Below are 23,615 nucleotides of genomic sequence, written 5' to 3' on the forward strand. Positions count from 1 at the left end.
GGTATGTGTGTATATATGTGTGTGTGTGTGTGTGTGTGTGTACATGACAAATACATTTCTACTCCATAAATATTTTGAAATTAAAAAAATAACTCTTAAAACTAATGAGTCAAAAAAGAAAAAGAAGAAAAATCCAATGTAAATTGGGTAAAAGTTATGAGCAGACTTTCTACCAAAGACGTGCAGATGGTAAATAAGTATATGCAAACAGGTTCAACACCATTAGCTATTACAAAAATTCAAATTCAAACCACAATGAAATATCACTACACATATTACTAGTAAAAATGTAAAATAAGGTGGTGACAATACCAAATGTTGGCTAATATGATGCAACTAGATTACTCATGTATGGCTGTAGAATGCAAAATGATACAGCCATTCTGGAAAAAAAAAAAAAGAGTCTGAGAGTTAATTAGGATAGTACTTGCAACCATCATATGAACAAACCATTTCACTTTTAGACATTTATCCCACCTGAGTTATAATTTCTGTTTACATCAAAACCTATGCATAGCTGTTCATAGCAAATTTATTTATGCTAGCTCCAAACTGAAAACAACTCAGATATCCATCAGGAAGAGTATGGATAAACAAAAATTGGGGCATAGTACCATGACTACTACTCCCATCCAAATTTTATGAATCTTCAGAGAATTATGGTTAATGAAAAAAGACAATTCCCACAGTTTACAAATCATACTATTCCATTAATATAACATTTTTCAAATGATAAAATTATACAAATAAAGAACAGATTAGCAGTTGCCTGAGTATAAAGGCTTCTGGTGTGAAGTTGGTGTAGTTATAATAAAAGGCAAATGATCATGTAAGTGTTTTTTATATTGACTTAACTGGAATATTCTGGTTTGTGTTATTCTAATTCAAATATATTACCACTGGAAAAACCTGGATAAAGTGTACACATAATTTATCTGTATTATTTTTATACTTACATGTTAATTTATGTCAAAATGAAAGTTTCATAAAAGAAAAAAGCGTGCAATAACATTTTTGATAATGCAATATTTGTGTGGAAATATGAAATATGAACCCACCGATAGTTTACATAATGTATATGATATTGATGTCCCTTACTTAGTTAAAAAGGAAAGGAAAGCAAATTCATTGCTAATATGCTCCTAGATTTTTTTCTTTGCTTATTTCATAAAAATTGTAGTTTTTTCAGTACACTATGTTATAGTCTATTCTCTGTTCCTATAACTGAGTATCTGAGACTGGGTAATTTATAGAAAGAACATAAATTTATTCCTTATAGTCTGGAGGCTGTTAAGTCCAAGAGCATGACACTAGCATCTACTGAAGGCCTTCTTGGTGCACCGTAACATGGTGGAGGGTATCACATGAAGGGAAGGCAGGAGCGTACATGTCAACTGAGGTCTCTGTTATTATTATTAAGTCATCGGTCCCGTCATGAACACCCCATCCTGATGACCATACCTATATCTAATCCCAATTAATTTCTAAGGGCCCCACCCCTTATCAGTGTATATATATTTTGGGATTACGTTTCTAAAACATGAAATTTGGGGGATACATTCAAACCAGAGACAGAGAGAGAAAGTAAGATATGAATTTCTTTCTTTTTTTTTGCAGTTTTTGGCCAGGGTTGGGTTTGAACCTGCCACCTCCAGCATATGGGGCTGGTGCCCCACCCCTTTGAGCCACAGGCACCACACAGAGATATGAATTTCTAATAAGGATTTAGCTCAGTTCATCGTGGGAGCTGGCAAGTTCATAATGTGCAGGCCCACCAGCAGGCTATACATTTCAGCAAGAACTGATGATGTAGTCTGAAGTTTGAAGAGAGCTGAGATACATAAATCCTTCCTTTCAGGGACCTCAGTCTTTTCTCTGAAGGACTTAAACTGATTGTATTAGGCAGACTCATATTATGACTCATAATCTGCTTTACTCAAACACTTCCAACTTAGATGTTAATCACGTCACATGTACGAAAGTCATTCTTGCATAACAATATCTAGGCTGTTTGCTTGACCTAATACCAAAAAGCACTGTGGCCCAGCAAAGGTGACAATAAACTCAATCTGAAGATTCTACTTCATGTCAACATGACACCATATAAATTTTCCTAAATCATGTTATCTTCAAACAAAGACAAAGCAAGATCCTACTTTCCTACAATGGTATATCTATCCTGCTTACAACTGAAGGGACACTAACTGTGTCATAAGGAAAGGCCAAGATGTTAACATTGGTGTTCTTACAAGGAGACCAGAGTGCATGCTCTCTTTCATTCTCTCTCTTCCTTTCATAACAACATTCTCTCTCTCTGTTCTCCTCTCTTCCTCTCTCTCACTCTACCATATGAAGATGCAATAATAAGGCAGCTATCCTAAACCAAGTAGAGTGCTCTTACCAGGAATGAATCTTACATCACTTTGAATGTGGACTTCTTAGCCTCCCGAACTGTGAAAAATAAATATGTATTACTTAAGTAATCCAATCTTTTGTAGTCATCCAGTCTTAACATCCCAAGCTAAGATAGATATCCTAAGGGATGTATTTTATTCCATTCTATTAATAAATATGATATATATATATATTCATTTAATTTTTTTTTTTTTTGCAGTTTTTGGCTGGGGCTGGGTTTGAACCCACCACCTCTGGCATATGGGGCCAGCACCCTACTCCTTTGAGCCACAGGCACTGCCCAATAGATATATCTTTTCTTAATTAAAAACTGTTAATTATTATGGGTACAGAATAGTTGTATATCTTTATATGGTACATGTGATGGTTTATTACAGGCATACAGTGTAGATTGATCAAATCAGGGTTATCCATCACTTCAGGCACTTATCATTTGTTTGTGTTAGAAACATTCCAATTTCAATCTCACATTTATTTTAGAGTGTACCCTAACTTATTGTTGATTACACTCACTGTTGTACAAATCCACAATGAAATAATGTATTTTATTAGCCACAAAAATGAAGCAAATCCTGCCATTTGCAACATCATACATGGAATCAGAGAACATTATGTTCAGAGAAATAAGCCAGCCACAGAAAGACAAAATTCACATGTTCTCACTCATATGTGGGAATTAAATACAAAAATAATTGATCTTGTGGAGACAGAATATAGAAAGATGGTTACTTGACATGCTCTTTCTTACCTATTTTGTGCAGTAGAAGTCCAATGTTCACTGTGTAATCAGGATAATCATCCCAGTCAGTAAAGTAACTCATTTCAATACCTGTTGATTTAACGGCATGAGAAGCCCAAGTGATGGGGCAAATGAAATGATGAAATGATGGTAACTAATCTACCTGCTCACCAGGAATCAGTCTTAACTTTCAGTTTAATAAAATAACTATTGGGAGTGCAATCTGGCCTTTCCACCCCTTCCTCTCATCAGAGAATCCTCTTCCTTCTCTTTCTTTCTTTTTTTTTTAATTATCCATCATCCATATATTTTATTTTTATTGATTGGTCAATTTTATTAAGTCATTTTGAAGGCAAAAAATGGAAACCTAATAAATGCATGTATATGTAAAAATAAAAATATATATATAATAAAAAAAAGACTTCTTAAAAGGTTAACAATTCACTATTGCTCAAGGTTAAGGGGTCCTCTTCCTCCTCTTTCAATGCACCTGACCGGCGGAGAGGACTCATTGTTCAGTTCCCGAACCCCCAGGGTAAACTTAGCACAGTAGTCCCTGCAAGTAAGGATGCTGAGAGAGCACTGCTGTTGTTTGGAGCTGCTTGTGGCATTCCAGTAAAAGAGAAACATAGAGAAATAACATAATGTCAGAGCAGGGCAGAAATTCAGATAAGAACTTTTTGGTGAGGAGATTAATTAAGATGAAATCTTGGCCAACTTGTCCCCTGAAGAACTGAAAGAGCTGCAAGCAGAAATGGAAGTCACGGCACCCGACCCCTTCCCATGGGGATGATTCAGAAAGATAAAACTCCCAAGCCAGTGACAGGAACTTTGATCATAAATCTCTCATTGACTACATGTATTGGGAAGAGGCATCCAGGCACATGCTAGAAGATGAACGTGTTCCCATCACCTTTGTCAAATCCAAGGAAAACACTCAAGAGCAGCAAGAAGAAATAGATGAAAGTAATAAAAATCTGTATCAATTTTTAAAAGAAAAGTTAAATAATGAAATAACTACAAACAAAAGAAAATTGAAGGGCAGCAACAATATCCAAGAAACAGGTGCTAATGATGATAATGGTGGTGATGATGGAGAAGATGATGGTGAGGAGGGTGATGAAAAAACAAAGAAGGAAGAGGAAGGTGAAGCAAAGAAGCAAATTAGAGGACGACTGCCAACAGGCAATTAATAAAGCCTTCAGAAAACAGAGAGACAGACCAGAAGCCCAAGAAAAAAGTGAGAAAAAAATATTAAAATTACATCCTAAAGTTAGCCCTGACTACCAGTGTTTTGAAGGTAAGCTTTCAGGAAACCAAACAGACCCAGGACTGGAACTTGAGACCAGTTAGATAAAATGATCTGACATGAAGGCACTCAACCTGAACAACATTGAAACTATCTCTAAACAAATGTTACTTGACTTTGTCAATTCAATGAGGAAAAACAAACACATCAAAACTTTCAGCTTAGCAAATGTGGGTGCAGATGAGAATATGGCATTTGCCTTGGGTAACATGTTACGGGGAAACAGGAGTATTACCACTCTCAACATTCAGTCCAATTTCATTATAGGAATTGTGGCCATCATGAGTCATCTCCAGTTCAATGAGACACTCAATGAACTTCATTTTCCCAAAGTCACATGGTGAGCCACCACGCTAAAACGGAAATAGCTAGGCTTTTGAAAAGAAACACCATTCTCCTGAAGATGGGCTACCATTGTGAGTTTCCCGGTTCTAGAATGGTGGTAACTAACCAGCTCGCCAGGATTCAGGATAAACAAATGCAGAAAAGAGCAAAAACAGCACCGACTCAAAGAACAGAGAAAGCTAAGAGCCATGTTGGAGAATGGTCAGGGGCTGCCTCCTGGGACGTGGGAACTACTGGGAGGACCCACGCTGGACCCCGGAACACATGAGTTCCTGCAGCTGCCCGCGCAGCCTCCCAACCCCCAAGGAGTACCCTGGAGTCAAAAAAATGAAAGGATGAAAAAGCCTCGCAGCCTCCACAATACAGGCTGGACGCTGACTTCTTCCAGATGCTGAAGCTGAAGAGAATCCAACACAAATCTCGAATGCCAGAAGCCAAAGAATCAACTGAGAAAACCAGCCTCAAAGATGTGATCAAAACACGGAAACCAGTGCCGAGAAACAGGCCACCTGCATTGGTGGAAATCACTCCCAGATATCAGCCCTTGACGACCTTTGTCACAGCATTCCTCAGTTGCCTATCTTAAACCTGCCCAGCTTCGGAAAGAACTGCAGTAGAGCAACTGAATCACCTATAAGAGTAGAAACTGGAAGGACTCTTGGATGACAGCCTGACGACGGCTTCAGCAGCTATGCTTCTGGGTGCAGGTGGCAGAACTGGGAACAATGCTAGTGCTTAAGGGGGTATTTGTAGGAGGGAGAATGCTTGGGCCATGAAGAAATCAAGGCTGAAGAGAAAAGGGCAGGAGATAAAGTGAGAATATTCAGAGGCAACATTTTCTACTTCCATTCAATTTGGGTGACTTAGGTGACATTTAGAGTAATGTTTGCAGAAGCAGAAGTTTAAAAATCTGAGGGGGGAGAGAAGGTAAACTTTCACTTTACTATTGCTTTCCTCTAGTAAATAACAATAAATACAAAGTGTAAACAGAAAAAAATAAAATAACTTGTATCTTCTAGAGGAAGCATTCCTCCCTTTGAAACTAATAGTTCTAGACCAAGAGAGCTAAGGGCACAAAGAAAGGAAACAAAACTTAGCCAATCCCTATGGGTAATAGTGAGTGGTTCCTCTCCCAGTCTACCCTTGATTCCCAGGCTCATGAATTTGATCTGCAGAGGAAGTTTCTGTCCACGTTTTCATATTGGTAAGCAGCAGGCACTTTTCTTCCTCAACTATGATTTTTAATTAGTAACACAGGAAAAAATAAGTTTGTGAACAAAGAATATACGGAAAGGATACAAAGGAAAAATATATGGAAAGGATTGAAAGGTGCAAACATGCAGTTAAAAGTGATGAATAATTTCTGGAAATATATAAGATGGTGGCTGTACTTAACGTATTATATAACTTAAATTTGCTAAGAGATAGGATTGTACATCATAAATATTCTCATGACAAAAAAAGGTACCTATATGAGGTGATGCACATGTTAGTTAGCTGTACTGTGAGAATCAATTTTACAATGTAAATGTATATCAAAACTATATATCACAATCTTGAATATATACAATTAATGTCTATAAATTATATCTCTGTAAAAGTGAAAACTCTTTTAAATAATATTGAGAAAAAAACAACATACGTAGATTTTTGAAAAGTTTGTATTACTATAAACGGTGATTGCTCTACGTGTACAAAGCAAGTATCAGATGTATCATTCCACAATATTAGATGAAGTTAAAATTAAATCAACGATAGATGCCTTATCCCTTTCAGTTATGTTACTTGTTTTATTTTCCTAGCAGGCAACATTCCTTTTATAATTTTTAGAGGAGGGGAAACTTTTATAGTTTTTAAGCTTTTGGTATTTTTCTAAAATTAGGCATTTCCTCCAGACACTACCCTCTAAAATTTTAGTAAAAATAAAATACAACAATTATAGGGGAGGCTCAGAGGTCTCTTCCTGTCTATCTAACAAAACAGATAAAAATGTGAATGCTGCTGTTGCTGAAGGATGTGGGTGAAGGATGTTGCTAAGCATGCAGGCTTCCTGTATATCAAACACAAGGATTAGTCCTTGAATTAGATCACAGATCTCATGAAACAACTACAAGCTTTCCTTTACAGGGACAGATATGCTTTTGTAAAATGAACGGCATAACAGATTCATGTGGAAATATAGTAGGAAAGAAGAAATGTGGGTAAGTGGATGAAGAGAGAAAAAGGGTATTAATTTTAGTGGAATTCCTCCTTCCGAAAACAGTAGGGAGTCAGTGTTCACTCAACACTATAACACCATCTGTTTACTACCTTTTCCTATAATTTCCAGAATCCTGGGTTTCAGCCCTAACGAAAGAAATGCTAATACTGAATTAAGAATTCAATGACTAGTTTAGTACGAATCTGCCATCAATTTATTCCACATTATTGACCCTTCTAAAGGAGTGAAAGAGAAATAAAATTTTCTACTAAGCACCTTCGGGGAACTGGAATAAAAATTACTACTCTCAAAGATAGAAATCAGTGCTAGTTAATCAAATTATTTCCCCTAAGAATTTATATCCACTAGTTAGTTCTCACATGGTTTGTAGCATAAGCAAACACTGTTAGTATAGTCTAATATTCTCAAGATCAGAATTTATTTCATTGGGAGTCCAGAGTTGGTCCACTAGACAGCTAGTGAAAACACATGCCAACTTTATGGGAGGCCAATGCTATTCTAAAACAAAAAGAAATCCAACAGGCATAATTTTCAAGGTGGAAATTCGTAAAACATTCAAGGAAAAACACACAAAGTCTCAATAACAAAGTATAACTAAGACTGCAAAACATGAGGCTCTGTAATGATCAGTCCCAAAATATAAATTAAACTCTTAATATGCTGAAGATTATAAAAAAAAACTTGTAACTGTGAACAAAATTAACACAACATTGAAAAGCAAAATACCTAAAGAAAAATAATTGAAATTAAAGTCTCATATGATGATCAGAATATTTAGAATAAACTAAAGAGAGAATTAGCAATCTAGAAGAAGTGCTTAAAAATATTATTGACAAGAAGGCTGGGTGTGGTGGTTAATGCCTATAATCCCAGCCCTCTGGGAGGCCCAGGTGGGTGGATTGCTTGAGCTTATGAGTTTTAGACTAACCTGAGCTAGAGTGAAACTCCGTCTCTTAAAAAAAAGTGCATGTGTGTGGGGTGGGGGTGGGGGGGCATTGTGGCCGATGCCTATAGTCCCAGCTAGTCAGGAGGCTGAGGGAAGAGAATCCTTGAGCTCAAGAGTTTGAGGTTGCTGTAAGCTATGACTCCATCTCACTCTACTGAGATATGACTCCACCTCTATATATACAAGAAAAAACATATATTTAAATAGTTTAAAAGTAAATAAAAGAGACATAAGAGGAAACAGGCATCTAAATGATAAAGTCCATAGAAAAACCTATAGTAAGATTAATTAATTATAGCTACACTCAATAGCTAGATACACCTGAAATAAAATTTAACAAATTATTGAATTAAAATAGCATCATTTAAAAGAGGAATTCCATTTTTTAAATAAAGTTCACAAAAACACTTTACTATATAAATTAGGGATAAAAAATTATGCATTGATAAAATTCTGTTCCATCTATCTTGTGACACTGAAGATATAAATGAACACAAAAGATATATGTAATTGATATAAAGTTGAGATAATGTAATGCCTAGTAGGTGGCATCTTCAAATTGCCACATCAATTTAGAACTGTCTCACCTCTGACCTCAATCTTTTTCGTGAAACACATAATTGCTTGTGTATGTATTAGTCTCTGTTGGTTGAGTTTCTATTAGCTTCTGCTGAAAGAATCAGTATATTAACTTTTCCAGCAGCTTCCTAAAACTATTCTTTTACAATTCTTTCTCTTTTGAATATTATTAATTTTAAAATATTTAGCTATTTAGAAAGTGAAAGTGCATTTAATTCAGATTTCTTATCTTAATGTTGGGGATTGAAAATATCTTTTATACTTATTAGCCATTACAGTTTTTGTTCAATTTTTGGTGTGCGGTTTCATTTGTTTATATCTTATGATATTCATATCATCATGAATTGCACATGAGTTTTCTACTGCAAAGTACTAAACACTTTCCTGTTTATGTCAAATATCACCTATTGATATTTGTCTCACTGGACACCACAATAACATATATAAGGTGCTTAAAGGTTATGCTGATAATTTATCTTTTACACACTCAAATTACAGGATATCAATTTCTCCTAAAAACCTGCTAAAGTAGGTTGGCTCATAGGGGAGGAAAAGTGTAATACCTTTTCTAACCCATAATGAGGCTCGCAGGTGACACAGCTATAACAAAAGGCAAGTTAACAAGAGAAAAACATAACAAATTTATTTAATCAAAGCTTTACATTATATGGTAGACTTAGAACCAGGGAAAGCTATGTATTTTTATGCTTAGGTTTAATGAAGACTGGACAGCCCTGTAGAAATGTGATCGGACAAAAAAAATAATCTAGAGGTAATAGACTGTGAAGGCAAACCCTCCAGGTCCTGTCTAGATTCTTCTTGGCCTGTGTGTGTAGCATCCCTTCCTTTCAGATAGAGAGCAAGACTCTTCTGCATTGTCAGCTTTCAAGGGAGAAAGGAGAAAGTGATTCCTCTTGGTTTTATTGGTTGTTTTAGGGAAAAGGGATTCTAGTTTTTATGACTTATCTTGGAGAAGTATAATTCTGGGTGTATAATTGAGAAGTATAATTCTTGCACTGGGGAAGAAGGAGGGGCAAGAAACAGGAGGAATGGAGAAAGACAGATAGACCTTACAGCTTCTGTGGCACTTCTAATCTTTTACCTAGAAGTACCTCGCATGATAGTAAGCTGCACTTCGGAGTATTATTTTCTGAGCTCCAATAGTTTTCTTTACATAAAAATGTATTCACATAAATCATTGGTTCTCTTAGCTGGTATTATGCTATTGAATGAGTAAAAATCACTCTTTTTCCTTATAAAGAAGGTGCTACTTCAAATTTCTTTGAAGTTATCAATAAAATATTAATGTGGTTTGGTAAGAATAGAACAAGACATATTGACATAAAATTTGCTGTAAAATTAGACAGAGCTAAATTTAGTGAAAATATAATCTTTAGTGAATATTTTATCAAAGCATATCTACTAGAAAATATGCTCCTTTATAAATCTGCCTGCTAAACCTTTTTATGTTCTGGTATGCCCTTCATGCTATTGCTCCAAATAAAATCTCTTATTCTATACCTCTGGTAATTCCTTTCCATACTTTTCAATGGAAAAACAGAGGTGTTACTTAGTTCAATGTAAGCATTTCACATAGTGTATCAAAGCAGTACCCCGAACCCCATAAATGCATCAATGTACAAAATTATGATTTAGTAAAAAATAATAATTAAAACTAAATATATATAGTTTATGAAACATTAAAAAAGAAAAAAATTCAAAACTTGTTTTCCTATAAAGATTCTATACCCAGCCTATTCATCTCCTCTTTCCTTATCTACTCACAGATGTTCAATCTTTATAACCTTAGCTTAATTACAACTGCAACGTGAGTGGCATTTTCCCTCTATATCCTTACGGAACACAGTGTACTACATGTAGCAAGTTCTCATGAAACACTTGTTGGATACTACTTTATAAAAGAACTCATTCTCTTAGAATAACTGGGAAGTCTTTAATTACACCCTTATCCCCTATGAAGCATCTGTAACAATCTGCTCAATTCTTCCCGGGAATCAGTTAAGAAAAAAACACGTGAAGTTGTGTTACTCTTTCACACTAGAAGCTATATTCTATCATTAATCTGTTTCTGACATATCTAGGGAAAAAATTAATCAATAGATAATACTTGAATCAACAGCAAATGTTAACATATAAAACACATTTTCAAATTGATAATGATATAAATATTTCTCAGATCCTTCCACTCCATTGGAACACTTTCAATGAAAGCTTAATCCATACAGTGAGAAGGATACAAAATATGACTCACTTTTCTCTGACGGATGTTGAAGAGAAGGATATTGAAACTTTTCTCTTGCATAAATATTTACTCAGATACTTCTCATAAATGAAATCATGGTTGAAGACTCCGGCAGATCCAAACACTTGGCAATGGTAATCCTGTATGCTTGCAGGTGACAGGTTACTAGCTGTCTGAAATAAGCTGGATACTTAACAAGAATGCACAATGGGATCAGTTTTAAAATGGAAAAGCATATATTTATTCAGCACATACTTATGAATTCCTGTGCTAATAATCGCAATGAATGAAGAGGGCATTTAGTCTACTTGGTGGAGACTGTTGTAACAGAGAACTTGCTGCTACACTCGAAGAAGACAAAAATGAACAGTTCCCTTTGAGCACATTGGGTCCAATGCATATTTGATCTTGACACTTAAGTGTGTTAAAAATCTGAGTGAATAAATGTGTCAAAAAATCATGAAAGAAAATTTAAGCCTATCTTTTGTAAGCATAGAAAATGGAAGCACTTATGCTATCATTTGGATGTTTGTCTCAAGCTGAAATTTTATTCCCAGTGTTAAAGGTGGTGCCTAATGACAGGCATTTGGGTGATGAAGGTGGATCCATTGTGAATAGATTTATGCCCTTTCTCAGGGCTGAGTGAGCCTCCTCTTTTAGTTCCTAAGAGGACATGTTAGAAATACCTACTAAACACTTTCCCCCTCTCCCTCACCACGTGATCTCTGCATGTGCCATTTTCCCTTCACGTTCTTCCCTGAGTAGAAGCAGCCTGTGATCCTCACCAGGTGCAGATACTCAATTTTAAACTTTCCAATCATCAGAATTTGAACCAAATAAAACATTTTGTTTATAAATTACTCAGCCTTATTACTAACCTTTTTAATTTAAGGCATGAAGATGCAGAAAGAAATGAATATTGTACAGAAAAGTATGAAATGGGAAAGAATATATGTTGTGCAAATTGAGAGACAATATTGTTGTCAAGTGATTTTCAGTCAAGGATCCATCTATCTTAGGCAAGTATATACAAAAATAAAGAAATATGAGAAAACTGATTCATCTGAATTGATGAAATAAATATCCCTCTAATCTATTGCAGATTCTCAGGGTTAGTGACTGTTACAAAAATACAAACTACCTAACATAACCTCCTATGCAGAAGAAAAGTGAAAAAAAAAAAAAAATCCCACATCAAATGGATCTTTGTTACAAATGCAACATCTATGCTCAGTTTAGTCAATCATAATACTCCCTATCTTCCAGATCCCTACTCTTCTATGCTGAGTGAAGAAGTTTAAGGCAGAGAGAAAGTAGGGAAAGTTTAAGTTCTGGGAAAATAGGTCTGCAGACTATTCTGTGAAACCTTTTAGGCCAGTGGGAAAAAATCCCCTTATCCGACAAAAAGTGCTGCTGAACATTTGAGGTTTTAGCCCTTAATTTTATAGTCATCTGAAATGATTTCTTAGATTCTAAAAATGAAGATTTAAATCTATGACAAAATTTTAAACGGATATTATTGCTGATTATTGTCAAGGTATGATTTACCTTAATACCTTTCACTAATAAACATTAATTTATATACCATTTCCTACTGCTGGTAGTAGGTTAATAATTAGTAAAATTTACTTTTACTGAATGCATGAGCATGTCATTAAAATTACTTTAAATACATTATTTTTATTAGAACTCATTTTACTGAAATATTTGTCTTATGTATATGTACTGAGGTAAACTGTATAGAAATTCATTAAAATTTATTATATTCACTGTTTGCTCTGAATGAATTTTTATTTGTATTTACCTTGTCTGCATGTGTTGTATAGAAATTCATTCAAATTTATTGTATAATATGACTTACTTTATACTTATTATCATTACTCAAATACACTACAATATTTATTTATTCCACGTATTGAGCTTTGTAGCCTCGTATTTACCAGTGCAAAAATACATGTATTATTTCTGATTATATAACCTTCAATTATTTGTTCAACAGTAGTATAATATTAAGACCTATACAAACTTTACCATAAGATTTCATCAAATACTCTACTACATTAATATAAAAAAATGTTTTTACTACAAAATAACATTAAAACTACTTTCAAACTCTGTTATAAAAGGTGCAGAAATTTAACTTTTTGCCAAAAAATTCACTATCCTTTTTTGGTAACTCTTTTTGCCTACATATTTCAAATGCTGGGAAATAGAAGACAGTTTCTGAGAGCACGAGGAAAAGACTTCTCTTAGTTATGAAAGCAATCATTTTTAAATGGTATATCATCTTGGTAGGTATGCCAAGAATAGAATGGCTTCTTCCAAACTACACTGAATAAGGTATAACACACAAAAGTATAACTGAGGGCTCAAAAAGAATAACTATAAAGGTTATCATGTACTTAGAAGTTCAAGTTTTAAGAAAGAAATTGAGGAACATTTTATTTATAATTTTTGCCTAAAATCACCCAAAATATTATAATGACTAAACATATGATAGCACTTATGATTATTAGTCATTAGTTAGATCATAATTAATGCTCTACTAATTCACAGACCCTGCTTCAACTACCATATCCATTTTTTCTTTATCTCCATATTAACTTAACTGCCAAAGTCTGCTCCTTGTTGATTTGCTATGCTTGTCCTTTTATTTTTCCACATTCCTGTCAAATGCCATATCCTCCTATTCTTAAAAATCTAGTTTGAATTGCTATTTCAATGCAATTTGTCTTTTACTTGAATTCTTGCAGGTTTTTGCTAATTTATCTACAATTATCTACATAGACTCTTTTGTCTCTAAAATATCCTCCTCAAACCAGCCTTCAGTCTTTAGCAGAACTGGACAGATCATCCAAAGGGAAACTAAACAAAGATACAAGAACTTAAATGTGACCCTAGAACAAATAGGCTTAATAGACATTTAAAGAAAACACTTTCCCAAAGCTAAGGCATATATGTCTTCTTATCAGCCCATGGAACATACTACAAAATGGAGCATGTCCTCAACAAAATTAATCAATAAATTAAGTCTCAACCAAGTTAAAAATATTGAAATTTTATTTTATATATTCTCAGATCACAAGGCAATAAAGATGGAACTCACCTCCAACAAAAGACATGAAAATTAAAAACCTTATGCTGAATGACAGTTGGTTTAAGGAAGAGATTAGGGAGGAAATCATTAAATAACTCAAACACAACAATAATGAAACTACAAGTTATGCAAACCTGTGGGATACTGCAAAAGCATTCCTACAAGGTAAGTTCATCACATTAAATGTCTATATCCTTAAAACATAAAAATAACATATCAACAAAGTAATGAATTATTTTAAGGAAATGGAAAAGGAAGAGCAATTCAATCCCAAACCCAGCAGAAGAAAAGAAATAACCAAAATTAAATTAGAAATAAATGAAATTGAAAACAAAGGAATCATTCAGAAAATCAGTGAAAAGAAAAATTGGTTCTTTGAAAAGGTAAAATTGATAAATTTTTTGCCAAAATAACTAAAAATACAAGAGTAGAATCTCCAATAACCTCAATCAGAATTGTAAAAGAGGAAATAACAACAGATATCACAGATATAAGAGATTATCAATGACTACTTCAAAAAACTCTATGGCCAGAAATTTGTCAGGATGAAAAGGACAAATATCTGGAATCATACCATCTCCCTAGACTTAAATGAGAAGTAATAAAACTCTTGGACAGTCAAGTATAAAGCCCTGAGATTGAGAAACAAAACAAAACAAAAACAAACAAACAACAACAACAACAAAACCCTTCTAACAACAGGAAAAAAAAAAAAAATCCCTGGACCAGGTGGATTCACACTTGAATTATATCAAACCATCAAAGAAGAGCTTGTACCATACTGAAGAAATTATTCCAAACACTGAGAAGGAAGGAATCTTCCCTAACACATTCTATGAACCTGACATAACTCTAAATCCAAAACCAGGAAAGGACCCAGCTAAAAAGGAGAACTACAGACAAATTTCAGTAATGAATATAGATGCAAAAATAATAAACATAATTTTAGGCAATATATTACAGCTACACATTAAAAAAGGTATACATCATGATCAAGTAGGCTTTATCTCAGGGAGGCAAGTCTGGTTTAATGTATGCAAATCCATTAATGTAATTCACCATATTAACTGAGGCAAAAACAAGGACCATGTGGTCCTCTTAACAGATGAGGAAAAAGCATTTGATAAAATTCAGCATCCCTTTGTAACAAGAACATTTAAGAAAATAGACATAGGTAGCACACTTCTAAAACTGACTGAAACCATATCACAGCTAACATCATACTAAATAGGGTAAAACTGAAACCCTTTCCACTTAGAACTGGAACCAGACAAAGAAGTTGTCTACCACCACTACTATTCAATACAGTTCTGGAAGATCTAGCCAATGCAGTCAAATAACAGAAGGATATAAAGGGCATCAAACGGGGGCAAAAAGGGCTAACTCTCACTCTTTGACAGAGATATGATCTTCTACTTACAGAATCCCAGATACTCAACCACAAGACTCCTGAAAATGATCAGAAAATATAGTAACATCTGAGAATATAATAATCAATGTTCACTTATGGTTATTTGATCTTTGATAAGCCCATAAAAATATGAATTGGAGGAAAGATTCCCTATTTAACAAATAGTGCTGGGTGAATTGGCTGGTGACTTGTAGAAGACTGAAACTGGACCCACACCTTTCACCATTAACAAAAATTGGCTCTCACTGGATAGAAGATTTAAACTTAAGACATGAAACTATAAAGATTCTTGGAGAGAGTATAGGAGAAAAACTTGAAGAAATTGGCCTGGGAGAATACTTTATGAGGAGGACCCCCCAGGGCAATTGAAGCAACACCAAAAATACATTACTGAGATCTGATCAAACTAAAAAGCTTCTGCACAGCCAAGAACACAGTAAGTAAAGCAAGCAGACAGCCCTCCGAATGGGAGAGGATATTTCAGATTATGCTTCTGACAAAGCTTTGATAACCAGAATCCCCAGAGAACTCAAACTTATTAATAAGAAAAGAACAAGTAATCCCATTTTATTGTGGGCAAGGGACTTGAAAAGAAGGTTCTCTGAAGAGGATAGGTGCATGAAAAAATGCTCATCATCTTTCATGAAAAAATGCTCATCATCTTTCATCAGAGAAATGCAAATTAAAATCACTTTGAGATATCATCTAACTCCAGTAAAAGTGTCTCACATCACAAAATCCCAAAACTATAAATGTTGGTGTGGGTGTGGAGAAAAGGGAACACTTCTGCACTGCTGGTGGGAATGCAAGCTAATATGTCCTTTTTGGAAAAAAGTATGGAGAATACTGAGAAATCTAAAAGTAGACCTGTCATTTGATCCTGTAATTCCTCTATTAAGTTTATATCCAAAGACCAAAAATCACTTTATAACAAAGATATTTGCACCAGATTGTTCATTGTAGCTCAATTAATGATAGCCAAGTCACAGAAGAAGCCCAAGTGTCCATCAACCCCTGATGGATTAATAAATTGTGGTATATGTGTACCACGGAATATTATGTAGCCTAAAAAAAGATGGAGACTTTACCTCTTTTATGTTTATATGGTTGGAGCTGGAACATATCCTACTTAGTAAAATAACTCAAGAATGGAAGTAAAAATATCCAATGTACTCAGTACCATTATGAAACTAATTTACAATCACTCACAATTTCGTACGAAGAATAGATCACAACTATGGCCCCAGATGAAGGAGGGAGGTGGGGGGATGGGATAGGAGTGGGGAGGTCAGATCAAGGGAGAGTAAATGGTGGAATCACACCTATGGTGCATATCGGAAGGGTACAGGTCAGATCTATTAGTATAGAGCAGGTGTCCTCAAACTGCAGCTCGCAGGCCACATAACATGGTATGATTGTATTTGTTCCCGTTTTGTTTTTTTTACTTCAAAATAAGATATGTGCAGTGTGCATAGGAATTTGTCCATATTTTTTTTTAAACTATAGTCCAGCCCTCCAATGGTCTGAGGGACAGTGAATTGGCCTCCTGTTTAAAAAGTTTGAGGACGCCTGGTATAGAGTATCAATGTCTTAGCACAATAACTAAGTAAACAAGATTTGGTATATATTAACCAGTGTGATGTAAGTATTTCTAATTCTATATGAAATCAGCACAATATACCCCATAAACGCATTAATGTATACATGATCTATGTACTTATAATTTAATAAATAAAAATAAATCAATAAAATCATTGTTCACAAAAGAGTAACATTTGTTTATACCAATAACAGCCACATGAAGAAATTAATCCAAGATACAATTCCTTTCATGGTAGCTTCAAAAAAAGAAAGAAAGAATTATCTATGAATATGTCTAACAAGACAGGTGAAGGTCCTCTACAAAGAAAATTAAGAAACCGAAAGAAATTGCAGAAGACATTAACAAATGGAAGAACATACTATGCTCTTGGCTGGGAAGAATAAACATTGTTAAAATGTTTATACTTCCTAGAGCAAGCTACAGATTCAATGAATCCCCATTGAAATGCCAACACCATACTTTGAAGAACTGGAAGAAATAGTTTTTTGTTTTGTATGGAACCAGAAAAAAACTCTAGATAGCCAAGGCAATTTTTAGTAAAAAAGCAAAGCCAGAAGTGTCACTCTATCAGACTTTAGGCTATATTACAAGTCCACAGTGATCAAAACAGCATGGTATTGGCACAAAAATAGAGACATAGACATTTGGAACTGATTAGAAAACTAAGAGATGAAACTAATCTGTTATGAAACCATCTGATCTTTGATAAACCAAACAAAAGCATGGAATGGGGAAAAGAATACCTATTCAATAAATGGTGCTGGGAGAATTGGCTAACCACATGTACAAGACTGAAACTGGACCTGCACCTTTCTCCACTAGCAAAAATTGATTCAGATGGATAAAATATTTAAATCTAAGGAGTGAAATGACAAAAATTCTGGAAGAAAGTAAGGGAAAATCTCTTGAGGATGTTGTGCTGGGGAAAGATTTTATTAAGTAGACTTCCATGGCAGATGCAGCAACAACAAAAATAAACAAATGGGCCTTAATTAAACTGAAAAAGCTTCTGCACAACTAAGGATACAAAAATCAAAGCAAATAGACAACCTTCAGAATGGGAAAAGTTATTTACATGTTACAAATCTAACAAAGGCTTGATAACTAGGATCTATAGGAAACCCAAATTAATCACCAAAAAAAAAAAAGGAGCAATCAATCCCATCTCCCACTGGCCAAGAGACATGAACAAGAGTCTGAGAAATACAGATGAATGCATAACAAACATGAAAAAATGTTCATCATCCCTAATCATCACAGAAATGCAAATCAAAACCCCCTGAGGTATCACCTAACCCCAGTGAGAATAGCCCACATCACAAAGTCTTAGCTGCAGATGTTTAGAGATGGGAACATTTTTACACTGTTGGTGGAACTGCAAACTAATACATTTCTTTAGAAAGAAGTATAGAGAATCCTCAAATGAGACATCCCATTTGTCCCTGTAGTCTCACTACAAGACATTTACCCTGAAGAAAAAAAAAAATCATTTTGTCATAAAAACATTTATACTAGATTGTTTATCACAGCTCAATTCACAATTGCCAAGATGTAGAATCTACCCAAGTGCCCACCAACCCAGGAATGGATTAACAATTCTATGTATGCCATGGAATACTGTTCAGCTATAAAATAGATAGAGACTTTACATCTTTTGTATTAACCTGGATGGAAATGAAACATATTCTTCTTAACAATGTATCACAAGAATGGAAAAGCAAATATCCAATGTGCTCAGTTCTGATATGAAGCCAGTAGACATTCTAATTCATGCCCACAGAGGAGAAAAACTCATTTTAGTTCAAGGTGGTGGGGGGGGTGGGGGAATTATGGGGAAGGTGTGGAGGGGAGGTTTGATGTGCTCCCACTTAACATGTACAATATAAGGCTGTATGGAAGATCTTTTCAGTGTGTGACACCACTATAAGAGGGACTCTACCTAACACTTTCATGTATTGTGACCTGGTTGTTTGTACCCTAATACATACCTAAAATTTAAAAAAAATAATAAAATGAAATAAAGTGCAGTGTCACAGTGGCCAGGATAATAGGGTGGTATAAATGAATACATATGAGATAACACCTTCTTTCTTGTTATAGCAATATGCAATGGACAAGATTAAACAAAAAGATAAAATCATACTGTAAGTAAAGAAATGTAATAACAAAGATAAAGTAAGGAAACCATCAAGGATGGAAAACATTAGAAGAAATTTTAAAATATGGACAACAATTAAAATATTGCATAATGAGTAATGAAGATAAGGTGACAGAAGAAGAGTCATAGAAAAAGAAATAAGAAATAAACAATATATCAAAAAGAAAAAAATAAGGGAGCATGAATAAAGACATGCAGTAAGCAAAAAAAAAAAAATTTAATGGAGGAAACAAAAGCGCCTGAAAAGCAAATGAAGAGGAACTTACAAAACACACACACACACTCACAGAAAGAGGAGGCAAAGAAAGTATTAGAAAAAAAAGTAAGTTACAAGGAAGTGAAAAGAGAAGCCAGACAAAGAAATGCATGAAGCTAACAAGAAACTGGAAGAAAGCAGAGGTGTGATCGTGCCCAGGGGATGCTTGTTCAGGCATTAGTTTCAGTTAGACCCATAGAGCAGGTTTAACAGGAAAAGAGAACAAGTCCCATAACAAATATTTCTACTTTATGTCTTTCAGAATAGACCCCAGTCTTGTCAGAATACCCTGAGAGGAAATTAAATTAGACCATTTCATTGGAGAGTGATGCAGAGGCAAAAAGTACAGTTAGAACCTTTAAGAGCCAGGACCTACTACAAATTAGGAGAAATATGTGGCTACAAGAAAGGAATGTTCAACAATAGAGTTTTCTCACTGTTTTTTTTTTTTCTACTTTCTTTTCCCTTCTTTTCTTTTCTTCTTTTTTTTTTTTTTTCTTTTCTTCTTTTTGTAACAATATATATGAGTCTAGTCAACAGACTCAGCTCTTTCTTAGTAGCCTGGCAATGACCTTAAGGTGCTCACCTCTCTTCAGTTTCTGAGGTCAGACACTGCTATAAAGTTCTGACTGAGGAGCCTCTAACTGCGTTCTTGTCTTCTTCAATATGCATGTGTACAACTTTATCTTTTTTTCCCCTATCAATTTCAATTTTTACAATAAAAAGCAAAAGTAAAGCATGAATAAAAGCGCATTTATACTCCTAGCAATCTTGTTCTAGCAGGGTTTCATGTGTTTTTGTTTAAAAATTAGGAAAGACCATATATTTGACAAAAGTTCAAATGGGGGGGTCTATGGAATCGATCCTTATAGAAATGTGTAGGTATTTATTAACAAATCAAAATATGTTTTTCTGGAAATCAGATTTATATTTATATTTATTAAAATATAAATATAAATTTAAGATTTATATTAAATCTTAAGATTGGTATTTTTTAGCAAATCAATTTTTAAGATCAAATAGTGGGAAACAGAGAACTAACATTACTTTACCTCCCAGCTCTTCAGCCTCCTGGAGTGGAGGGTGGAAAGCTTTTTCCACCTCTACTGCTTTGGCAGCATTTGTTCATTATTTATTATCTCTCACATTGGTTATTTTTATCAGTTCATGTGCTACATTTCCCACATCTGTCAAAGTACTTATCAAATTGTACCTTCTTAGAGTCAGGACTGTATGTTACTGTGTAATTGTGCCATCAGAGGCCTATCTCATTTTTAAGCAATCAGTACACATTGGTGGAATTGATGCTAGAAAGACAGGAAAAAAAGTCTATTTCTATGTCCATTATTGTGCGTGACTGAGAATATAGGCATACATACATATACTATACATACCTGAACATAAATAAATGTACAGGTTTTGCATATTCATGTGCAAACATGCCCAGCCACATATATGAAAATAGCATAGCTTTTTAGTTTAAGATTTCAACCTGTTTCCCCTTATAAGACAAATATCTAAATCTTCGGGGGAAAATGTACGAGGCATTTACATTTTAGTGATGATATCAATTAATTTTTATATATTAAATAACAAGGTGAAGAACTTTATTTTTATGAAAGTTGTATATTGGGGCAGCACTTGTAGCTCAGGGAGTAGGGTGCCGGTCCCATATACCAAGGGTGGTGGGTTCAAACCCGGCTCTGGCGAAAACTGCAACAACAAAAATAATAGTATATGAAATAAAAAGTAAGAAATATTACTCTTTCATATAGAGAGATGAAATAATATAGATATTTAATTTATTATATATGTACAAACATACATATCCACACACAAATATACACATCTATATCCTTGTGTGTATGGATGCATAGAAAAATTGGAAACATAAGCACTATAATTTTAATGATTTTATAATTGGATCAAATGAAACATCTATGTATTTGCTAGATTTTAAATGTTAAAATACAAAATTTTATTTTGAAAAAAATTAAAAATAAGTATTTAACCAAGTGGTGATTTTTGTACTAATAAGGACAATTATACATGAAGTTAAATAAATACAGCTGATTTAAAAAATATTTAATTAACCCTTAATCTCATTGTGATATTACAATATCTTGAATGAAGACCATATATCAGCAGTATCAGGTATTATTGGCACATATCAAGAGTAATGAATTAGTTGACTTTGTTTCTGACATGGTATTAGTTGCACTCACATATGAACCCACATAACTTTTCCATTTACCTTATGGTCTTGAAAAGCATCAGTATACACTTCTCTAAAGATTATAAAACCAAAGCTCAGGGACACTTTGAACAGGTTAATGACCTACTTTATGAAATAAAGACTTAATATTAGAATCTACCAGAATTTCTGAAGTTAAGTATTGTTTCTACCATATTTGATAATGTGTTTTTTTGTGGGGGGCTGTCATGTGAAAAATAGGATGTTTAGAAGCATTCCTAATCTCTACCCACTAAGTATGAGTAGCACTCCTTGGCCATGAGACAACCACAAACATATTTGGACATTGTCTAATGCCCTCTTTGGGGCAATAGGACTTTGAGAAGCAATAGTCTTATTTGACTCTAAGACATATATGCTTAGAGAGTTAGTACTCTGTACTGTCTTGACCTAAATTTGTTAACAGCACAAGACAATCTTCTCTGTGGGTGATGGTGGGAGAGAACATAACCACAGCATCTATAATGCAAAAAATTATCAGATGTATGCTACATGTCAGCAGAAAGCAGAGTTATTTGTTTTATTTCTATTGACTGTAAATAACCAAGAATAAGGAGGGAAGAATATTTTTAATTGAATAGTCTAGGATTTGATTCCTATTACTCTCTAGTACAAATTATTATTTTAGAAAAATTGATTGGAGTCCCAGTTTCCTCATAAGTAATGTGAAGATAATGATACCAAGTTCATAAAGGCGATATAAGAAATATAAAGAACATTGCATTTAAATTTTCTGGGAAATAATAAATATTCAAAAATTAATGAAATATATTGTCATAAATGGAAGATAATCAAATAATTCTGGAGGCTTAGCATAAATAAGCAACCTATAATATTCAGAGTGTAATGCTTCATGGTTCTAAAATAAGTTTCAAAATTTCAACATCCAAAGCATGGATAATAAAATGAATCATGTAAAGATTTAGATGGTAATTGTCTCCCCCCCATTTTTTAAATTTCTGTAAAAGCAAGTAAATACAGTAAAGTGGACATATGTCCCTATTCTACAAAACCTTAGACATTATTGTGAAATATAATGGAGACTTCTACAATGAAATAAAATTATGTCTTAGAAAATTATATAAGAAAATAATTCACAGAGTAAACATGATTTTCTCTTAAATTCATATCAGTAAAATTGCATGCTGCCTTTTTATCTATAATTTTTCATTATTTTTGTACGGATTATAGCAGCTATTCTTTTTCTGTAGAAACCCAAATTGCCAGCCATTTCTTAGGGGTACAATTTCAATCAAAAATTTTAATAGAAATCACATATGAAACTTATCATCACATTAAAAGTCTGAATTATTTTAAGAATAAAAGAGCAGTGTAAAATATTATGTAACGTAGGGTCATAAAAATTATATTATCTATCCAATCATATAAGTAACAAATCTTAAGGGCTATGTATACGCATGCATATATGAAGGTGTATCACCTATTTATCTATTTACATGTATCTATCTTTTAATAAGCCATCTAGTTAGGTAGCTTGATTCCATCAATCTCTTCTCTAACTAGCTCTATAAGGGTGCCTTAACCCATGACTTCTCAATAGCTTTTGATAGTAATAAATTACGTAGCCTTTTCTTTTCTAAGCTATTAAAAACAAAAGCTCAAAGTACACATGGGCATGTGATATTGAAATAACTTCTACTGAGAATACATCAACCTCAAATATGTTCTTTGCTCAAATAAGTCTATTAATGTTAAACTGCTTAAATAAAACCACTTTGAGAAGGAGGCCTGTAACAGCCAGGATACGCTACCTGGTTATAAAATGGGGACCAATTTTCCTGGCTTCAAACAATTGTAATCTCCTATTTTAAAATGTCTTGTCAGTGTAAATAAGTCTGAAATTGAAAGTGCTCAATTTGGCCCATCATATTAGACTGAGTGACCTGAATAAAATATTCTACTCTACCGTATAAAGCATAGATACCCTCGAAGCTCTCAGGCACCCTTGGCAGCCAAGATGTGGATGTCCTTGTGATCATATAATTGACTCCTCCTGTA

General features: G+C 34.1%; 1 pseudogene; it reads left to right on the forward strand.

Annotated features, from left to right (window-relative positions):
• The first annotated feature begins 3,798 nt into the window (after positions 1 to 3,798).
• On the forward strand, positions 3,799 to 5,425 carry LOC128566442 (leiomodin-3-like; annotated as a pseudogene).
• The last annotated feature ends 18,190 nt before the right edge of the window (positions 5,426 to 23,615 follow it).

This window comes from Nycticebus coucang, chromosome 15, assembly GCF_027406575.1.
Source record: "Nycticebus coucang isolate mNycCou1 chromosome 15, mNycCou1.pri, whole genome shotgun sequence".
Taxonomy (NCBI): Eukaryota; Metazoa; Chordata; class Mammalia; order Primates; family Lorisidae; genus Nycticebus; species Nycticebus coucang.